The 19155-nt window shown below is 39.2% G+C and overlaps 1 pseudogene; it reads right to left on the reverse strand.

The window, feature by feature from the left end:
- Window positions 1–18659: 18659 nt before the first annotated feature.
- LOC133752455 (U2 spliceosomal RNA) lies at window positions 18660–18756 on the reverse strand (annotated as a pseudogene).
- Window positions 18757–19155: the final 399 nt, after the last annotated feature.

Raw genomic sequence — 19155 nt, forward strand, 5'->3', positions numbered from 1 at the left:
TGGCTATGGAAGCCTTTAGAGTTCGCTGACTTTAATCTTATTCCGATAGGGTCATAGTCAAAGTGGAAGTTCTCTCCTCCCTTCGGAGAAAGGTACCTCCTTCTTTGATGGCCCTGTTCTTTCCACTGGGATCTCACTCACAGAGACCTTTCATTTAGGTCTTTTTTTTTTTTTTCCATGATATCTTGGCTTTCCATGCCTACTATACTCTCATGGGCTCTTCAGCCAGATCCGAATGCCTTGAGGGTTGATTCTGAGGCCAGAGTGTTGCTTAGGACATCTGCCATTCTACGAGTCTGCTGTGTATCCCGCTTCCCATGTTGGATCTTTCTCTCCCTTTTTGATTCTATCAGTTAGTATTAGCAGTGTCTGCTAATAATTTCCTCATTTTACCTAGAAGGAAATAGGCACAGAAAAATACAGAGAGATGAATCTATACCTATATTGTTAGACTGACCTTACAAATGAGAAAAAAAAAAAAAAAAAGAACTCAGTCTTACCAGGTTAAATATATTGTCCAAGTTCAAATATCACCTATTTTATGTTTTAGGAAATGTGACTACAGTTTGTTTAATGAAGATATCTTCTGAGAATCTTAACTGTCAAAAACTTCTTCCTCTGAGTGTAAAGTGCAGGCATAGCTGTAGCTTTGCAAGCTTGACATGTCCACAGGGGAGCTGCCAACATGGAATTCAAGATCATTTACAAACTTATGGTAAGCTGTTGAGCTAGATCAGAAGAGGGCTAAAGAAGCCTAAACCAGGAAAACTGTAGCAGGAGTGGAAATGAGCTGTTTTCAGAAGTTTTTGAGAACAATGATCAAAAGGTAAGTTACCATCATGTATACTCAATTCCTCTTGGGGAAATCTATCATGGGCTGGTGCTATCAGCTCAGTAGATATTATTTAGTATGATGTATGCACATATAATCCCCAAGTTCATGCTTAATAAATAGCCCTAAGTCATATCTGAACCAAAAATATTAAAAATAAACATAAAATTGTTCTTTGGCTGTATATATTTTATGACCAAAGAATAGTGTGGCTGGATTTCTGTGATACACAAACTGCATATAAGAAGAGTAGACTTGGGGCCAGCGCTGTGGCTCACTTGGTTAATCCTCCACCTGTGGCGCCAGCATCCCATATGGGTGCTGGGTTCTAGTCCTGGTTGCTCCTCTTCCAGTCCAGCTCTCTGTTGTGGCCTGGGAGGGCAGTGGAAGATGGCCCAAGTGCTTGAGCCCCTGCATCTGTATGAGAGACCAGGAGGAGGCTCCTGGCTCCTGGCTTCGGGTCAGCGTAGCTCTGGCCATAGTGGCCATTTGGGGGGTGAACTAACCGAAGGCTTTTCTCACTGTCTAACTCTATCTGTCAAAAAACAAAACAAAACAAAACAAAACAAAAAAACAGTAAACTTGGGGGCTGGCACTATGGCATTAGTAGGTTATGTTGCCATTTGCTGCACCAGCATCTCAAATGGGTACTGGTTCATGTTTTAGCTACTCTACTTCTGATTCAGCTCCCTACTAAAGTGTCTGGGGAAAACAGCATAAAATGGCCCAAGTCCTTGAGTCTCTGCACCCATGTGGGAGACCTGGATGAAGCTCCTGGCTCCTGGCTTTGGCCTGGCCCAGCCCAGGGCATGTGGCCTTTTGGGAAGTGAACCAGTGGATGGTAAACTTCTTCTGTCTCTGTATTTCCTTTTCTGTATCTCTGCCTTTTAAATGAATAAATAAATTTTTTGTTTGTTTTTTTTAAGATGTATTTATTTATTTGAAAAGCAGAGTTACAGAGAGGTAGAAGCAGAGAGAAAGAGAGAGAGGTCTTGCATCTGCTGCTTCACTCCCCAGATGGCCACAACAACCAGAGCTGTGCCTATATGAAGCCAGGAGCCATGAATTTCTTCCCAGTCTTCCTCGTGGGTGCAGAGGCTCAAGGACTTGGGCCATCTTCCACTGCTTTTCCAGGACATACCAGAGAGCTGGATGGGAAGTGGAGCAGCTGGGACCGGAAACATTACCCATATGGGATGCCAGCACTGCAGGTGGTGGTTTTACTTGCTATGCCATAGCACCAGACCCCAAATGAATAAATAAATCTTTAAAAAGAAAAGATTAGACTTTATATCACCTGCTATAAAGTTATGCAACTATTAATACATATAGCCCTTCACAAATTTCTTAAAACATTAATAATGGTACTCTATTAGTTCAGCCATCAGCTGGCTTTCTTTAATAAGTCAATCCCTTTTTAATTTTAATTTTTATTTACATAATGTGAACAGATTTCATGTATTTCATATGCACAGATTTAAGAGCAAAATGATACTTCCCACATGATCCTCCATTCTGCCCATGCTTCCAGCCTTCCTCCTCCTTCTTATTTTTTCTTTTAATTTTTATAATGATACACTCTCATTTTATAATCACAAGTTTAACCCTCCATCGAAAAAGAATTCAGCATGTAGCAAGTAGAAAAACCATTGTTCCTCAAGAGTACAAAGGCTATAAAAAATAACCAAGTCTCAAAATGTCAATTTCACTCATATACATAACATTTTTTGTGCTTTGTATGTTCATCATCACAAATCAGGGAAAATATATATTTGTCTTATTGGTACCGATTTATACCACTAAGCAACTGGTTTCCAGTTGCATCCATTATATTGCAAAAGTTGGATTTCATTCTTTTTATGGCTGAGTAGCATTCCATAGTGCTATACACCACATTTTCTTTATCCAGTTGTCAGTATTGATTCCACATCTTAGCTATTATGAATTGAGCTGCAATGAACATGCAAGTAAGGTAGCTCTTTAATATACTGATTTCATTTCATTTGGGTAAATTCCCAGGAGGGGGATAGCTGGATCATCTTATAGATTTATTTTCAGATTTCTGAGCAATCTCCATATTGTCTTCCATAATCATTGTAGTAAGCCATTCCCTTGCAACGTCGTGATCATTATAATCATAGCACACACAAATGCAGTCCTCGCTCATTCTTCTTGCCTTATATTGGATTGCAGCTGTTATGGAATTGAGAAATAACTGAAGAAGTGTCATCCTTTGATCTATTCTCTTAGTAGCATTATCTTCAGCCTCCATTCACCTATTCAAAAAAAGCCTCCCACACATGCTAGGTCTTTAGTATATAGTTAATCCTCACTTTCTCAAACTTCCTACTTGCTAACATTTATTTGTAACTCTGCAATCAATACTTGTAGGACTTCCATAGTCTTATGGATATACACAAGGCCAAGAGAAATTGCCATCCAATGTGCAGGTTTCCAAGAGTGGGTTGAGCACGTTGATGCTCTGCCTTCTCACTTGTGTTAATGTTTCATAAAACAAATTTCCTTTACCTGGTTTGTTTACTTTGAATTCTTTCACATTTCTGTGCTTTTTTTTTTTTTTATTTTTTTTGACAGGCAGAGTGGACAGTGAGAGAGAGAGACAGAGAGAAAGGTCTTCCTTTTGCCGTTGGTTCACCCTCCAATGGCCGCCGCGGTAGCGCGCTGCGGCCGGCGCACTGCGCTGTTCCGATGGCAGGAGCCAGGTGCTTATTCTGGTCTCCCCTGGGGTGCAGGACCCAAACACTTGGGCCATCCTCCACTGCACTCCCTGGCCACAGCAGAGAGCTGGCCTGGAAGAGGGGCAACCGGGACAGGATCGGTGCCCCGACCGGGACTAGAACCCGGTGTGCCGGCGCCGCAAGGCGGAGGATTAGCCTGTTGAGCCACGGCGCCGGCTTCTGTGCTTTTTGTTAGTAATTTCACTGTTCATAAAGGTCACTCAGATGTAATGCACTTAGTGTTTCTGAGGACAAAATGTCTAAGTCTAAGTCTAAGCACAAAAGGACTTTTGCAGAAAACATGTGATTTAAATAAACTCTTCTGGGCATGGGTTGTATAGTGCTACACGCAGTAAGATCAATGTTAGTGAGTCAATAAAATGGCATTTTTAGAAGGAGGAAGAGGAAATTTACTGGTCTGTATGTAAGGTCACTTGGGAAAGAGCCAAAGTAGCATCTATAATGCATGATCAATCTATGAAAAAGATGGAAAAATGTCTAAAATTTTTCAAAAATGTGGTGGACAGGATTATTGTGAGGCTGAAAGCCAAAGAAATCTATTGTTGTATTATGCAGGGTCAGGAAAATGTGAAACCCTTTTCAGCTGGTGGTGAGAAATTCAAGTGTTTTGAAAGGTAGTATATTGTTAGAACTTTGAACTAGAATATGGAAGTTCTTCATATGAGGAAGCCTTGGAAGAATTTAAAAATGCCCAGCAAATCTTATGCAGAAGTAGGGTTGGGTGGAAGAGTAGGTTGTCTGCATAGATGAGACTAGTTTTAACAGGTTGATGGCAAACGAAGCTACACGGTGCAAATGGTGTTTAAGTTGCAGGGGACATTGTAAGCAGAGGCTTTTGGGAAACTAACCTTGCACTTCTTGTCAGAGCAATAGTTCAGCATTCACTAATTCAGTGCTGTCGGTGATTTTATAAAACATGCCCTAATAAAAGGTAAGAACTCATTACGTATGAGAAGTACTTCTTACTTTTTAAAAGATTTTCCAAACTGTACCATAGAACATTAACAAATACTGCAAAAATGTTTCATTCTCAAATCAATAATGAGATAAATACAATACAAATTTTAAATTCCATAAGATTATGAAACACCTTCTGAAAGAAAATGAAGCTTTTAAAACAAGTTTCTTCTGTTGAATTTTTCAAAGCTATTGATAGAATAACCTGCAAAGAAAAATTGTATTCAGCTTTGTGTAAACGCTTCTTAACATCAGTGTTCTGTGTAATGGTAAAACAAGATTTCCTCAGCATATTTTGTGGACTAGGCATTACTCTTTTCTGTATCCACACATTCAATCTTCAGAACAACATTATGAGGAGGAGGCCTGCTAATGACCTGATTTTCAAGATGATAAAGACTAAAAAGGATGAAGTATTTTGTTCCAATAGACAGCTGGCCTAGATCCTAGCAAAACAGGCTGGCTTTATTCCCTGCACTCTCAAATACTATATTTTATTGACCATTTTAAGAAAACAATATTATAAACAAGAATGATTAAACACAAATTTTAGAGAAAGACATTGAAGATTTTCTGTAATCTAGCAGTTATGGGTTGAATGCTTCCTATGAAATGCAAGTTGATTTTTCATTGTCACTATGACAGAACTATGTTCTTGAGCAGGTGTTTGGATCATGGAGATACTTCCCTCAGGAATGGATTAAGGTTATATTGAACTCAGGAATGGATTTAGGTTATATTGATAGGCAGCTCCTGATAAAAGGATGAGATTGCTTATTTTTCCTCTGTCTTATGTATGCTTGATGACCTGTCTGCCATGGTATGACACAGCAAGAAGACCATCTTGTTCTTGAACTTACCATCCTCCAGAACAGTAAGACATAAATTTGCTTTTTTTATGTTACCCAATCTGAAGTTTTAGAATATCAAAAGAAAATGGACTGACACTGACCTTAACCCAACTGTTTAGTCTCAGGTCCATTTCTCCTGACACAAAGACTCCTAAGAAAGTCACTCACGGAGACTCACACTTATTGCCATTGTCTGCCTTCCATATTCCTGGACTCACAACCCTTCCCCAGCACTATGAGCTCCAAGTGCTCAAGGAAGCCTTACCTGACTCTTCCAAGAAAAATATAATTATTTTTTGTTATGACATTTTGGTCATTATGACTTTCTGTAGCAGTAATATGGAGGATGGCTTGAAGAGGGAGTATAGTGCTTTTAGGGATGTGTTAGATCCAAGGATTTGCTTTATTATTTATAATTTCTCCCCATATACCGATTTTATATGCAAACTCTTACAAAACAGGGATGATACATTGGACTAATTTCCCTCTATAAAATCTGGGAAAGCATCTTAGTCATAAAGTTCTAACATGGTTTGTAAAAAGACCAGTGCTTGTAAAGTAACACAATGTTATATATTAGAAATTCAAAATGAGGTGAATATTTTTATTATGAAAAGCATGTTAAATATATATCTGTTTTGTTGGGCTGTTATATCTCTGAAAATATAATATTTAACTCATAAATAAATGAATTATGAATTGAACAGTTCCTTTATAAGCTAGAATTTAGGAATAAAAATAAAAGTATATTCAACATTTAATAAAAAAAAGAATTCTAAAATTTCTGTCTATTTGAGGATAACCATGAGCTAACAGAGTTTGAGTAATCTTTCACCTTTTTGTGTAAAAGAAGAAGATGTATTTTGTAACAAGTCATACAGATTTGGGAAACTATAATTTTCATCTGCTCTGGAAATAGGCCAACTCTAAGAGAAGCCAATAGAAAAAGGCTTGGAGAGTGATCAAATTTGGATCTACAACAAAAGGAGGGACATCTAGCCAGAAGTTTAGCTTAATAAAATTTGATAGAGTTTTTCTATCTGCATTTAAGAACAATTAGTTATTTATCATTTTAAAATATTTTAGTTCACTCTTAACCTCTATTTCACTGTTGAAAATTCATTGTTCCCATTGAGTATGAATCGCTTCCCCCCTTTTACAAGTGTGAATTGGTCTCTGAATGTGATTTCCTCCATACTAAGATGAGAAGCATGATGAAAGTTGACAGCAAAGATGCTTGAGTTCCAGCTGCTCCCTCACTGTGAAAATGAAGTCACTGAGAAAGGGTAGACATTGCAGGGCATCAATAGATAGATTGGGATGTCCACACCCTCTATCCAAGAGCTTCATTTGAAGCTTGCCTCGACTTCCAATTCAACTTTCTACTAACTCCACCCTCTAGAAAGTAGTAGATGATGGTACTAGTACTTGGGTCACGGGAGACCCAGATGATGCTCCTGTCTCCTCACTTCATTGTGGTCCACTCTAGCTGTTGCAGGTATTTAGGGGTAGAACCAACAAATAGGAGGTTTCTTTGTCTCTTTCTGTTTTTATATCTTTCAAATGAAAGACTAAATAAACTTAAAAAAAACTTTTTAAAGAAGAGAGGCTTCTTTGACTTATATTTCTGGAGATTCAGGGGCAATGCAGCATCATTGGCTGGATTCTGGTGAGCACTTTGTGATGGATATCATCACAATGGGAAGAGCACCCATAGGAGGAAGAGGTTACATCACAAAACAGGAAGCCCAAGAAAGATTCAGGTGTAAAAAGTCACTCTCACAAGAGCTCACGGATTCCATGAGCACACCTAAATCCTAAGGTAGCTCTTCCAATGACCTAATGACCTCATCCTAGTTTTAGTTTCAATTTTCTTCTCCCTCTCTCTGCCTCTCTGCCTCAAGATTATATATTACTTTTTAAATTTTTTTTTGATTTTTAATTATTTTTAACAAATTCAATATAGTTCATAGTTACAGTTCTAAGAATATAGTGGCATTCTGGTTCTTTTTATTTATTGGAGAACAAACCATTTTAAAAAGAGAAAACTCCTTAATCCCTTTGTATTTTTTATTTTTTTCTGTCACAAATTATTAAATTACTAACTTTTAAATTTAGTAATTTAATTTTTGTATTTTTTATTGTTGTCACAAATTATTAAAATACTAATTGTTTTAAATTTAGTAATTTTAAACAACACAAATTTATTTTCTTTTGGTTTTGGAGGCTATAATCCATGAGATCAATGCATTGTCTGGTCTCCCACATCAGTGGCAAGGACCCAAATACTTGAGCCATCTCCTGCTGCATCACAGGTTGCACATTACCAGGAAGCTGGTATCAGGAGCAGAGCTAGGAATTAATACATGCACTCCAATATGGTATGCTGGAATCTTCATCAGAGTTTTTATCATTATGACATTAAGAACAAAATGTTGCAGATAAGCAAGAACTCACAGAGGCCTAGTGGAAAGAAGGAAGTCAGGTTGAAAGCAAGCATGGACATGCTGGGGTATGAGCCTGGAGAGCTGGAGAGTGGTCACAAAAGTAAAGTTATAAAGATGGAGTTTACATATTACCATGAGATCACTTAAAAGTAGTGGAAGATTTTAAGTACTAGTGTAACAGGAACACTTTTGTGTACTTACTGTATTTTTGTGAAGTGGAATGGCATAGAGTGGAGTGATGGTAGATGAGCGATTACTTAGAGGCTACTGTGGTTGTCCAGGTGACAGATAATGGTATATTAACAGTAAACATCAATGTACGTAGAAAGGCTTGAGAGCTTGTTGTTGGTTGCAGTGGCAACACCTATGATTCAGTAGGTATAGAGAGTAAGTGATGAAGATGACACCCAGATTTCATAACTTCATCCTGGAGTTGCAATGTTGATGACTTCAGGTGTTGGCAGAGCTGTGGCAGTGTGTACAGTTAGAAGTGGGGAACGCTGTGAGATAGTTCTCAAATAATGGAGTTATGACATCTTTTTATTAATACAGGCTGTGAATGAAACAACTAGTATCTATGGACAATTGTATAACTGGTAAATGAATTCCCATTTTTGAGAAAGTAAATACTTGAAGAGCAGATTTAGATAAACTTGTTAGGGTCCTGTCTACTATGGAAAAGAGATGTATAGTGAGCAAGTATATATATATATATATATATAAATATGCAGATGTAGGACTCAGAAGAGGTATCTATAAGGTTGGGATATGAATTTCTAAGTAGGTGGTAATTAAATCCACAGAATAGATTAAGCATGGTGAGATACTTTGAATGGTGCCAACTCCCTAAATATGTGTATGTTCAATACCTAGAACTTATGAAGTTTACTTTATTTGGAAAATAGGTCTTTGTGGATATACTTAAATTAAAGGAAATGAAGAGATCATCCTGACTTACTGAGATGGGCCTTAAATCCGGACAAGTGTAGGTGTTAAAAAGAGAGAGAAAGAGAGAGAGAGAGAGAGAGAGAGAGAGAGAGAGGAGAAGGCCTGTGAAGTTGGAGGGATCAGAGCAATGCACCCGGAAGCCCACAGCCACCAGAATCTGGGAACAAGGCACAGAGCCCCCTCCCACCCCCACCTCCCACCTATCCTCTAGGAGAGGGGGAGTAGTGAGCAGGGCCTCTGAGTCCTTGTTTGAGGATTTCTGGCCTCCATAACTGTGAGATAAAATATGTCTTGCTTTAAGTAACCAAGTGTCCTTCCTTCCTTCCTTCCTTCCTTCCTTCCTTCCTTCCTTCCTTCCCTTCTTCCTTTCTTCCTTCTTTCCTTAATTCCTCTCTCTCTCTCTCTCTCTTTACTTCTTTTCAACAGATGCAGGAAACTAATACAAATCCTTGGTGTGAAGTTTTAGGTTTGGAAGAATTGAAGACTGTATTTTGGAAATACTCCATCATGTAAAGTCCTGCTGAAAGATAAAGAAACAGGGCTATGAAGTGTGATCTTTGGGCCAGCAACACTGAAGGCTATGACAGCTCCCATAATTCTCAAATAGGATGAGCTGATAGGGATTAAGGTGTGGCATTATTCTCCTCCCTTTAAAACTAATTAGGTTTATGACTTGCTTGGAACAAATAGGATGTGGTATTAGTCATGTGGTGTAAATTCTGCAAGTAGTTCAGAAAGGTTACTTTCACTTTGCTTGTTGGGACCCTTGTGCAAAAGACTTGAGTCATCATTCTGTGCCGAAGCTCAAAGAGCCCACACAGAGAGATCATATGGAGAAGGCCTGAGACCACTTAGACATTTACAGGTTCACTGCTCCAAGTCCAGCTACCTTCTGATCCTCGGCCAAAACTATCCAGTAAGGCCTTTTCTCTGACCTAAAAAAATCTTGACAGATTTTAGGCTACTTAATTATTTCATATAGGAACACTAATGTGAATGGGAAGTTAACAGTTTAAAATGAAAGTTAATACATTCCCATCATATGAATCCATTCTCAATAAGAACACAAAAGGGAATTTCAGAGCCTCTTAAAATCATGTAATTTTATTGAGTCAAATTAGTACTTTTTTTTTTCTTTCTTTTTCTTTTTTTCTTTTTGACAGGCAGAGTGGACAGTGAGAGAGAGAGAGACAGAGAGAAAGGTCTTCCTTTGCCGTTGGTTCACCCTCCAATGGCCGCCGCGGCTAGCGCACCGTGCTGATCCGAAGGCAGGAGCCAGGTGCTTCTCCTGGTCTCCCATGGGGTGCAGGGCCCAAGCACTTGGGCCATCCTCCACTGCACTCCCAGGCCATAGCAGAGAGTTGGTTTGGAAGAGGGGCAACCGGGACAGAATCCGAAGCCCCGACCGGGACTAGAACCTGGTGTGCCGGCGCTGCTAGGCGGAGGATTAGCCTGTTGAGCCACGGCGCCAGGCCCAAATTAGTACTTTTAAAACCTTTCCCAGAAAAAATTTTGTTACATTTTCTTGTGATATATATCAGAAGATGGCTTAATTTTCACACACAATTAACAGCAGGTAGAACTTAATGTGTACAACTTAATAGTTTAATTTTTTAGACTATTTATTTCAAATGCAGGGTTATAGAAGCAACACAGAGAAAGAGATCAAGTTCTTCCATCCACTGGTTCAGTCCGGAAATGGCCGCAATGGCCAGGGCTGGGTTGATCTGAAACAAGGAGCCAGAAGCTTCTTCCAGGTTTTCCACATGGGTGCAGGAACCCTAGCACTTGGGCCATCTTCTGCTGTCTTCCCAGGCTCATTTGCAGGGACTAGTTCAGAAATGGAGAAGACAGGACTCGAAGCAGCTCCTATATGAGATGCCAGTGCCACAGGCAGTGGCTTTACCCACTACACCACAGCGCCAGCCCCAATAGTTTGAATTTTATTTATCAGTACCCATATAATGTAATTCCCCTGGTAGAGTTGCCAAAGATGAGAGAATAAGTAAGCTCCAGTAGAATTCCAAACCTGATTCTGAGTGGATACTTACATCAAATCTGCAACCTTACTAAAGACCTTGAGGCTAACTGGTCCACAGTTTCAAATTTAAAAAAAAAAATGCAACTCCACTGGTAGAATGTAGGTAGTAACTTATAAGCTAACACAATCAGTATATGTTGAAATATGAATTATATTAGCAGAAATTTGAATATACTCTGCATCAATTCATACAAAGTCATTTGTTTGCAGTAAAAAGAATTTGAACAAAGCAATGATTTTCATGTCTTTGGGGTTTTGGAAACATGGATAAGGGATTGCAAGTTTACATCTGTCTTTCACCACCACATTACAATAGAAATTGAACCTAGCTAAAGAGAGTTGCAACCACAGGACAAATGCTTTCATTATAAATTAGTCATCACTATACTCAGAGAACTCTGAAATCCCATGATAATTCCATCATGTTTCTCTGGGCTCTCATGAAAATTTCAACCAAACTGTTTTTCTCTTCGCTTTCAGTAGATGACTTAATGTTGAACTAAAAATGAAATTAAGAGCTGTTAGGAACATTTTTCATTTTTCTGATACCAAACATGATTCACTTGCCATAACAAAGGGATTTCCCTCTCTGGTTTTAGGCCAGTTGCAACCTATCTATGCTGGACATCCTGTTCTCTTTGACTTTTTCACACTCCCTGTATACTACCTGCTAGCTCTTTCATAAAGGTTCAACTTCAAAAGGGTCATATAAAATGAAATTAAAAGATAAATTTAGGGTAAAAAATCAAAATTCATGCATAATCATTGAGTTTTTGAACACCCTTTTCCATTAATATATTTCAAAAGTTTTTGCACCAAAACCTATCTTTTGATTCCATTTTAACAAAGCCTTTAGACATACTCTAATTTTAAACAGGATGTCTAAGTCTAGATAGCATTGGAATACAGGAAGATACAAATATGAGATCAAGCGTTCATATTTGTGAGATCTTAAGTAGCTGGTGAAATAGAACTGCAGATACTAATTGATAAGCTATCTGTCAAGTTATTGAGACTTTAGCATGAGTACAGTTGGCAATTGAGACAGTATAGGATGGAAAGAGGAGTTAGATTTGGATCATGAGTTAAATGACAGGAAGTGAGATGCTTTCAAAAGGGACAGAAAATATGGTCAGAGAAGAGGAAAACCAAGAGACCACACTTCATATAACACTTATACACAGGGGCCAGCATTTTGGTGTAGAAGAAGGCTGTTTTCACCTACAGTGACAGCATCCCATATAATGTCAGTTTAAGTCTTGGCTACTCCACTTCCAATCCTACTCCCTGCTAATGTGCCTGGGTAAGCAGTAGAAGATGGCCCAAGTAAAGTCCCTGACTCCTGGCTGTGGATTGGCCCTGCTATAGCCATTGGAGCCATTTAGGGAGTGAACCAGCAGATGGAAGATCTCTCTCTCTCTCTCTTTCTCTCTCCCTCTCTCTTTCTCTCTCTGTATCTCTGCTTTCAAATAAATAAACACATCTTAAGCAAAAATTATAGCCAAATCTTTCTGGAAATGTATCTATGAAGGCAAAGTCAAAGCTATAGATTTGTAACTGCAGAGGAATGAAGGGAGTATGCACGAATTGTTTTTCTTTTTCCATTTAGTGTAAGGGCACATCATGTCACGATGTTTCCAGGGGCTTGTTGTTGTCTTAATATGGTTTTCTGCATGGAGTCAAAAAGCATATTAAATCTTAAGTTCTTTGCTAGATATGAGCCTGGCAGCAGAATAGACATATTTGATGGCCTTGAATTCTCAGCATCAAGTGAATTCGTCATCAAGTATTTTTGTTATAGGATCTTAACACTGTACTTGTATGATTATAGGGAAGTGAAGGTTGAAGACCTTGTAAAACAAAAGAAGCAATATAGTTCTGTGACCAAAATCCTTCACTGTGTGATTAATAAAGATCTGAGACATCTTTGAAGTTAAAAAGAATGTGTAAGGAAGTACCGTAAGACAAGACACCAACTTTCTCTGGTTATCACAAAATGGTTTCCAAGTGAACAGACTGAAAAGCCTTCAATATTTGCTTGTATAGTTATATGGTTCAGGGCAACATTCTTACAATATTATTTGGCAAATATGGAGTTCATCATCATGAATTTTCTTGGCATTTTCACCATGAAAATTCCATTTTGAGCTAAAATATTCCACTATAATAATGAGGACTGATATTATGGCATAGTGGAAGCCTTTGTAGTATGCCATATATTCTGACTTCTTCCACAGTTCCCCTGTGGAAGACTATCTGTTTTAGAATATATATTGTTTAAACACCCTGATCTTTGACCTATGTAGTATTGTGTTATAAAGACAATTTCAGGAAAATTGTATGAAAACCTATCCCAGATTCCTTAAGTGCATGGTCAAAATTTGCTTTAATTTAATTTCTTCATTGAACAGATATTTGTTTATCATTTGAATTTTAAACTCACTGGAGTCAGTGATATAGGAAAATAGATTTCTTGTTCTATTACCTTTAAAAATGGTAATTATCATGTAATATATGATCTGTTTATGGTTTCTGTGGATGTTATCTAACCTAGAAAGAGAGTGATCAGCATGAAGCAAAGCAGATGGTGAGGTGTCTGCTTTCTGTCTGAGAGTACATGTAACAGAGGTCTATAAAGTCCTGATGTGTGGGTCATTTGTTCTGCCCACTGGTACTTGGCAAAGAGATCCTTTAAGCCTGGACTCATTGTCAGATGTTTATCAGGGAACTTTTAGAGTGCAAAACACATGACAACAATATCATCTTCCTTCTTTCACTTGCATTTGTTTCATCGTGTATCTACACATACACACATGCCTAAACAAAAATACGGACTCTGCAATTAGATGATTGTATCACATTTAAAGATTAGTTACCATAAATATCAAGTTTTAGAGAAGTTAACACTGAGTTTTGTTTTTAATGAGTTTCACTTGGTAGTTAGAATTTTAAGTTCTTTGGGCTGGAACTGTGTTTTATAGACTTTGGCATAATATCTGTATCTCTGACCCAATTTCAACATCATATTATAACTATCTGTATGTGTATCTGCCTTCTTACTATAAATCCTTGAGGCTTTAATTTTGATCATATTCCTGCATCCTGATACCTCATAGGTGCTTTGGTACATATGATGTATTTAACAAAAGTCCTCAATAAAAGATATGTGTTCTATATCTTCCTCTGTTATAAGTAAATACTACACAGATAATTAAGAAGTCACCCTTTATTTACAATTTTTCCTTATAGTATAGGGAACGAGAATATATGTAATGAAATATGTGTGCCTTACATTTTATTTAGTGGATATTTTGCATTGCTTTGATCATAACAATTTTTTTTTTGGACAGGCAGAGTTAGACAGAGAGAGAGAGAGACAGAGAGAAAGGTTTTCCTTTCCATTGGTTCACCCCACAAGTGGCTGATATGGCCGGCGCGCTGCGCCAATCCGAAACCAAGAGCCAGGTACCTCCTCCTGGTCTCCTATGTGGGTGCAGGGCCCAAGCAATTGGGCCATCCTCCACTGCTTTCCTGGGCCACAGCAGAGAGCTGGACTGGAAGAGGAGCAACCAGGACAGAACCCGGCGCCCTAGTAGAGACTAGAACCCGGGGTGCGGTCGCCTCAGGCAGAGGATTAGCCAAGTGAGCACGGCACCAGCCTACAATTACAAATTCTAAACTAAACTAAAAGTTCACATTTTACATTAAACATAACTATATATGTGTTACTGGATATATATATATATATACACACATATGCAAAACATATATATATATATAAAATATATGTTTTGTGTATATATAAAAAAGTTTAAGGTTTTCTGTTTTTATTTTTTTTAAACTTTTATTTAGTAAATAAAAATTTCCAAAGTACAGTTTATGGATTACAATGGCTTTTTTCCCCTCCATAACTTCCCTCCCACCCATACCCCTCCCATCTCCCGCTCCCTCTCCCATTCCATTCACATCAATATTCATTTTCAATTATCTTTATATACAGAAGATAGATTTAGTATATATATATATATTTTTTTTTTTAATTTTTTTTGACAGGCAGAGTGGACAATAGAGGGAGACAGAGAGAAAGGTTTTCCTTTTTGCCTTGGTTCACCCTCCAATGGCCGCCGCGGTAGGCGCACTGCGGCCGGCACACCGCGCTGTTCCGATGGCAGGAGCCAGGTGCTTCTCCTGGTCTCCCATGGGGTGCAGGGCCCAAGCACTTGGGCCATCCTCCACTGCACTCCCTGGCCACAGCAGAGAGCTGGCCTGGAAGAGGGGCAACCGGGACAGGATCGGTGCCCCGACAGGGACTAGAATCCAGTGTGCCGGCGCCGCAAGGCGGAGGATTAGCCTGTTAAGCCACGGCGCCGGCCAGATTTAGTATATATTAAGTAAAGATTTCATCAGTTTGCACCCACACAGAACATAAAGTGTAAAATACTGTTTCAGTACTAGTTATAACATTAATTCACATTGAACAACACCTTAAGGACACAGATCCTACATTAGGAGTAAGTACACAGAGACTCCTGTTGTTGACTTTATAAAGTGACACTCTTGTTTATGGCGTCAGTAATCTCCCTAGGCTCTGGTCATGAGTTGCCAAGGCTATGGAAGCCTTTTGAGTTGGCCGACTTTGATCTTATTTAGACAAGGTCATAGTCAAAGTGGAAGTTCTCTCCTCCCTTCAGAGAAAGGTACCTCCTTCTTTGATGGCCCGTTCTTTCTACTGGGATCTCACTAGCAGAGATCTTTCATTTTCATTTTTTTTTTTTTTTTTTTTTGCCAGAGTGTCTTGGCTTTCCATGCCTAGGATATTCTCATGGGCTCTTCAGCCAGATCCAAATGCCTTAAGGGCTGATTCTTAGGCCAGAGTGCTGTTTAGGACATCTGCCATTCTATGAGTCTGCTGTGTATCCCGCTTCCCATGTTGGGAGAGAATGATCCAACATGGGGTTTTCTGTTTTTATTTGGTAAATTTTTATTTCCATTTTTAAATTGTATTTGAAATCCTGAGAGAGAGAGAGAGAGAGAGAGAGAGAGAGAGAGAGAGAGATTTTCCATCTGTTGGTTGACTCCCCCCAAAATCTCCCCAGCAGTCAAGCCTGGGACCTGCCCAAACCAGGATCCAGAACTCAATGTCAGTCTCCCAAGTGGGTGGGAGAGACCCAAACATTTGAGCCATTACTTGGTTTCTACTAGGATACTGAGAGGAAAGTTAAAATTGGAAAGGGAACAAGGACATTGCAGTATGGGCTGCAGCATCTTAACTGCTGTGCCACACACCTACCATTACAATTTTCCTTTTAACCACAACAAATTGTTAGTGTAATTTAAGTAAAACTATTAAAATGTCATATTTGAAGGTGAAGTATATTTAAAAATTGCTTTACAGGGACCAAGTATTTAGCATAGTGGTTAAAGTACCTACATCTCACATATGATGGAGTGGATGAGTTTGATTCTTGTCTCTGATTCCTGATTCCAGCTTCACACCAGTGCAAACTCTGGAAGACAGCTGCAAGGGCTTAAGTAATTGAGATCCTGCCACCCATGTGGAAGACTTGGGTTGAGTTCTAGGCTTCTTGCTTTGGGCTGACTCCTTTCAGCTACTGTGAGCATTTGGGAAGTGGACCAGAGGATGGGACCTCTGTCAGTTTCCATTTCTCAAATAAATAAAAATATAATTTAAACATTTTAAATTTTCTATAAACAAATTTAGTAATGGAACATGTCATTTCTGTCTATTGGCTTAACAGAAAATATGAGTATATTTTAATTGTGGAGTTGAAACCTGATCTGATCAAGCTGATTTTGTTGTCTCAGAGTACCTTTCCAGATGACGAGATGTACTCTGCAAGGAGTTTTTATTCATTGAGGAATCTTTTTTTTTTTTTTTTTTTTTGACAGGCAGAGTGTATAGTGAGAGAGAGACAGAGAGAAAGGTCTTCCTTTGCCGTTGGTTCACCCTCCAGTGGCCGCCGCGGTAGGCGCGCTGTGGCCGGCGCACCATGCTGATCCGATGGCAGGAGCCAGGTGCTTCTCCTGGTCTCCCATGGGGTGCAGGGCCCAAGCACTTGGGCCATCCTCCACTGCACTCCCTGGCCACAGCAGAGAGCTCACCTGGAAGAAGGGCTACCGGGACAGAATCCGTTGCCCCGACCGGGACTAGAACCAGCGCCGCAGGAGGAGGATTAGCCTATTGAGCCGTGGTGCCGGCTTCATTGAGGACTCTTACATGTGCTTACATGCATAGGTATTTAATGAACCAACTGGTTAAGTTTTATGTGTGCATACTCATGTCTTCATCACCCATGGGTTGATTCCATATCTTAGCTATTGTGAGTTGATCTGCAGGTACAGATCACTTTCATATACTGATTTCTTCATGTTTGAGTAAATTCCCAAGAGTGGGATGGCTGGGTCATATGTTAGGTCTATATTCAGATTTCTCAGGTATCTCTGTACTGTCTTCCACAGTGGCTGTACTAGTTCACTTTCCCATCAACAATGGATTAAAATTCCTTCTTCTCCACATCCTTGCCAGCATTTGCTGTTTCTTGATTTCTGTATGAGAGCCATTCTAGGTGGGTTGAGGTGAAACCTCTTTGTGGTTTTGATTTGAATTTCCCTGATGGCTAATGATGCTCAACATTTTTCCAAGTGTCTGTTGGTCATTTGAATTTTCTCTCTTACAAATGCCTGTTAAGTCCTTTTTCTTAATTGTATTTAAGACCAATTAAAGTTAAATGCAATGAGAAACCATTTTTCAATTTTTTCTTTAAACTTTTCTCTCATTTGTGATAATTAGATATCTTTGCCTGGCCATATAAATGAACATTTAGAAGTATAGAGATATCCAATTGACCCATTACAGTTTGTATATACATACTACATAGAGGGTTTTGAGGTTTATTCAGACAGCAACATGATTGGATCTCAAGAGCTTCATGAGGGTAGCTAAAAACAAGTTAACAAGTTAAAGACGGTAGGCTCAAAAGACTGCCTACAAGATGATTCCATTTGTAGGAAACTCTAGAAAAAGGAAAATCAGAGCTCTAAAATACAGACCAGCACTTTCCAGGGATCAGAACATGGCACGGGAATTGGTTGAAAAGGACCATGCATGAACTTTTTGTGGTGATAATGATGTTCTGTGTCCTGTTGTGGTATAAGTTGCATAGCTGTTTACATTAGTCAAAGCTCAGAACCATCCACCCCAAATGCATGCATTTATATAATGCTGATAAATATGTTAGATTATAAGAAAATACATGTATCAAACTTTTCTTAAGTGATTAATATTGATTTAGCAAATATTGGTGAAAGGAAAGGCCACCACAAAACACACCAAACACTGGAATAAGGGAAAAGGTTTATTGTCAAGTGGGGGAAACCTGACAGGCTGCCTCCCCATGCACAAAACAGCAACCTGTACTGGGAGAACTGGTCTTACACAGCTTTGCAGAGGTAAGCAAGTGAGAACAGCAAATCCCATTAGGGTGGGTGTGGAGCTGATGCTTGTGACTGGGCCATTTGGTCACCTGATTTCTGGTAAGCTGGGCTGGGCTTAGGAAGATGGTACTATTTTAATAACATTCCCCTGTTTTGTTTTTTATAAAGCAAGTGTTGTGTGGGATTCCATCATCCTCAAACATCCAGGACAGGTGGAGGGACAATGATCTATTTTCTAGAGCTGCTTCCTGCTGACATGGGGTAACGTATTACTCTGCACTGGTATGGGGCAATGTCTAAAGTCATGACATCCTGGGTGGGGAGCCGAGTATATCCCTGTAGTAGCATTTATTTGACCACCTGGTTGGTGAAGGGTTTGGTTCATTCCATTATCACTTCCTGTAAACACTTAAACAGCCAATATAGTATACTACACTTGATCTTAGCCAAAAGGCCGAGAAGCGATTTGCCAATATAGTATAAAAGCCAGGATGAATTAGTAGCCGATCATCCTAGGAGCAGTATCAACCAAGTGATGAGGGGTCTCCATAAAGAAGGGGAGAGGAGGAGTTTGTCTGTAGATAATGTTGTGAGGAGGAGAGGACTATCAATACACATGGGTTAGGAGCAGAGCCATTGATCTAAGAATAGAGGGTGTGATTACAAAGAAATGAGGCCTCAAGTAGGCTAGACAGGGTCTAGAATAAAGGATGGAATCATTATTAGAGGATCTAAGAAAGGTGCTTCCAAACCACAAGCAAGTTTCCCCATTGAGAGGCAAGTAGAAACTGACAGAAGGGGATTGATAATGATCAGGAGGGCTTTAAGGCCTTGCCAGTTATGAGGCTCAAACCTGACTATCTCT

The sequence above is a fragment of the Lepus europaeus genome, chromosome 2 (genome assembly GCF_033115175.1).
Source record: "Lepus europaeus isolate LE1 chromosome 2, mLepTim1.pri, whole genome shotgun sequence".
Taxonomy (NCBI): domain Eukaryota; kingdom Metazoa; phylum Chordata; class Mammalia; order Lagomorpha; family Leporidae; genus Lepus; species Lepus europaeus.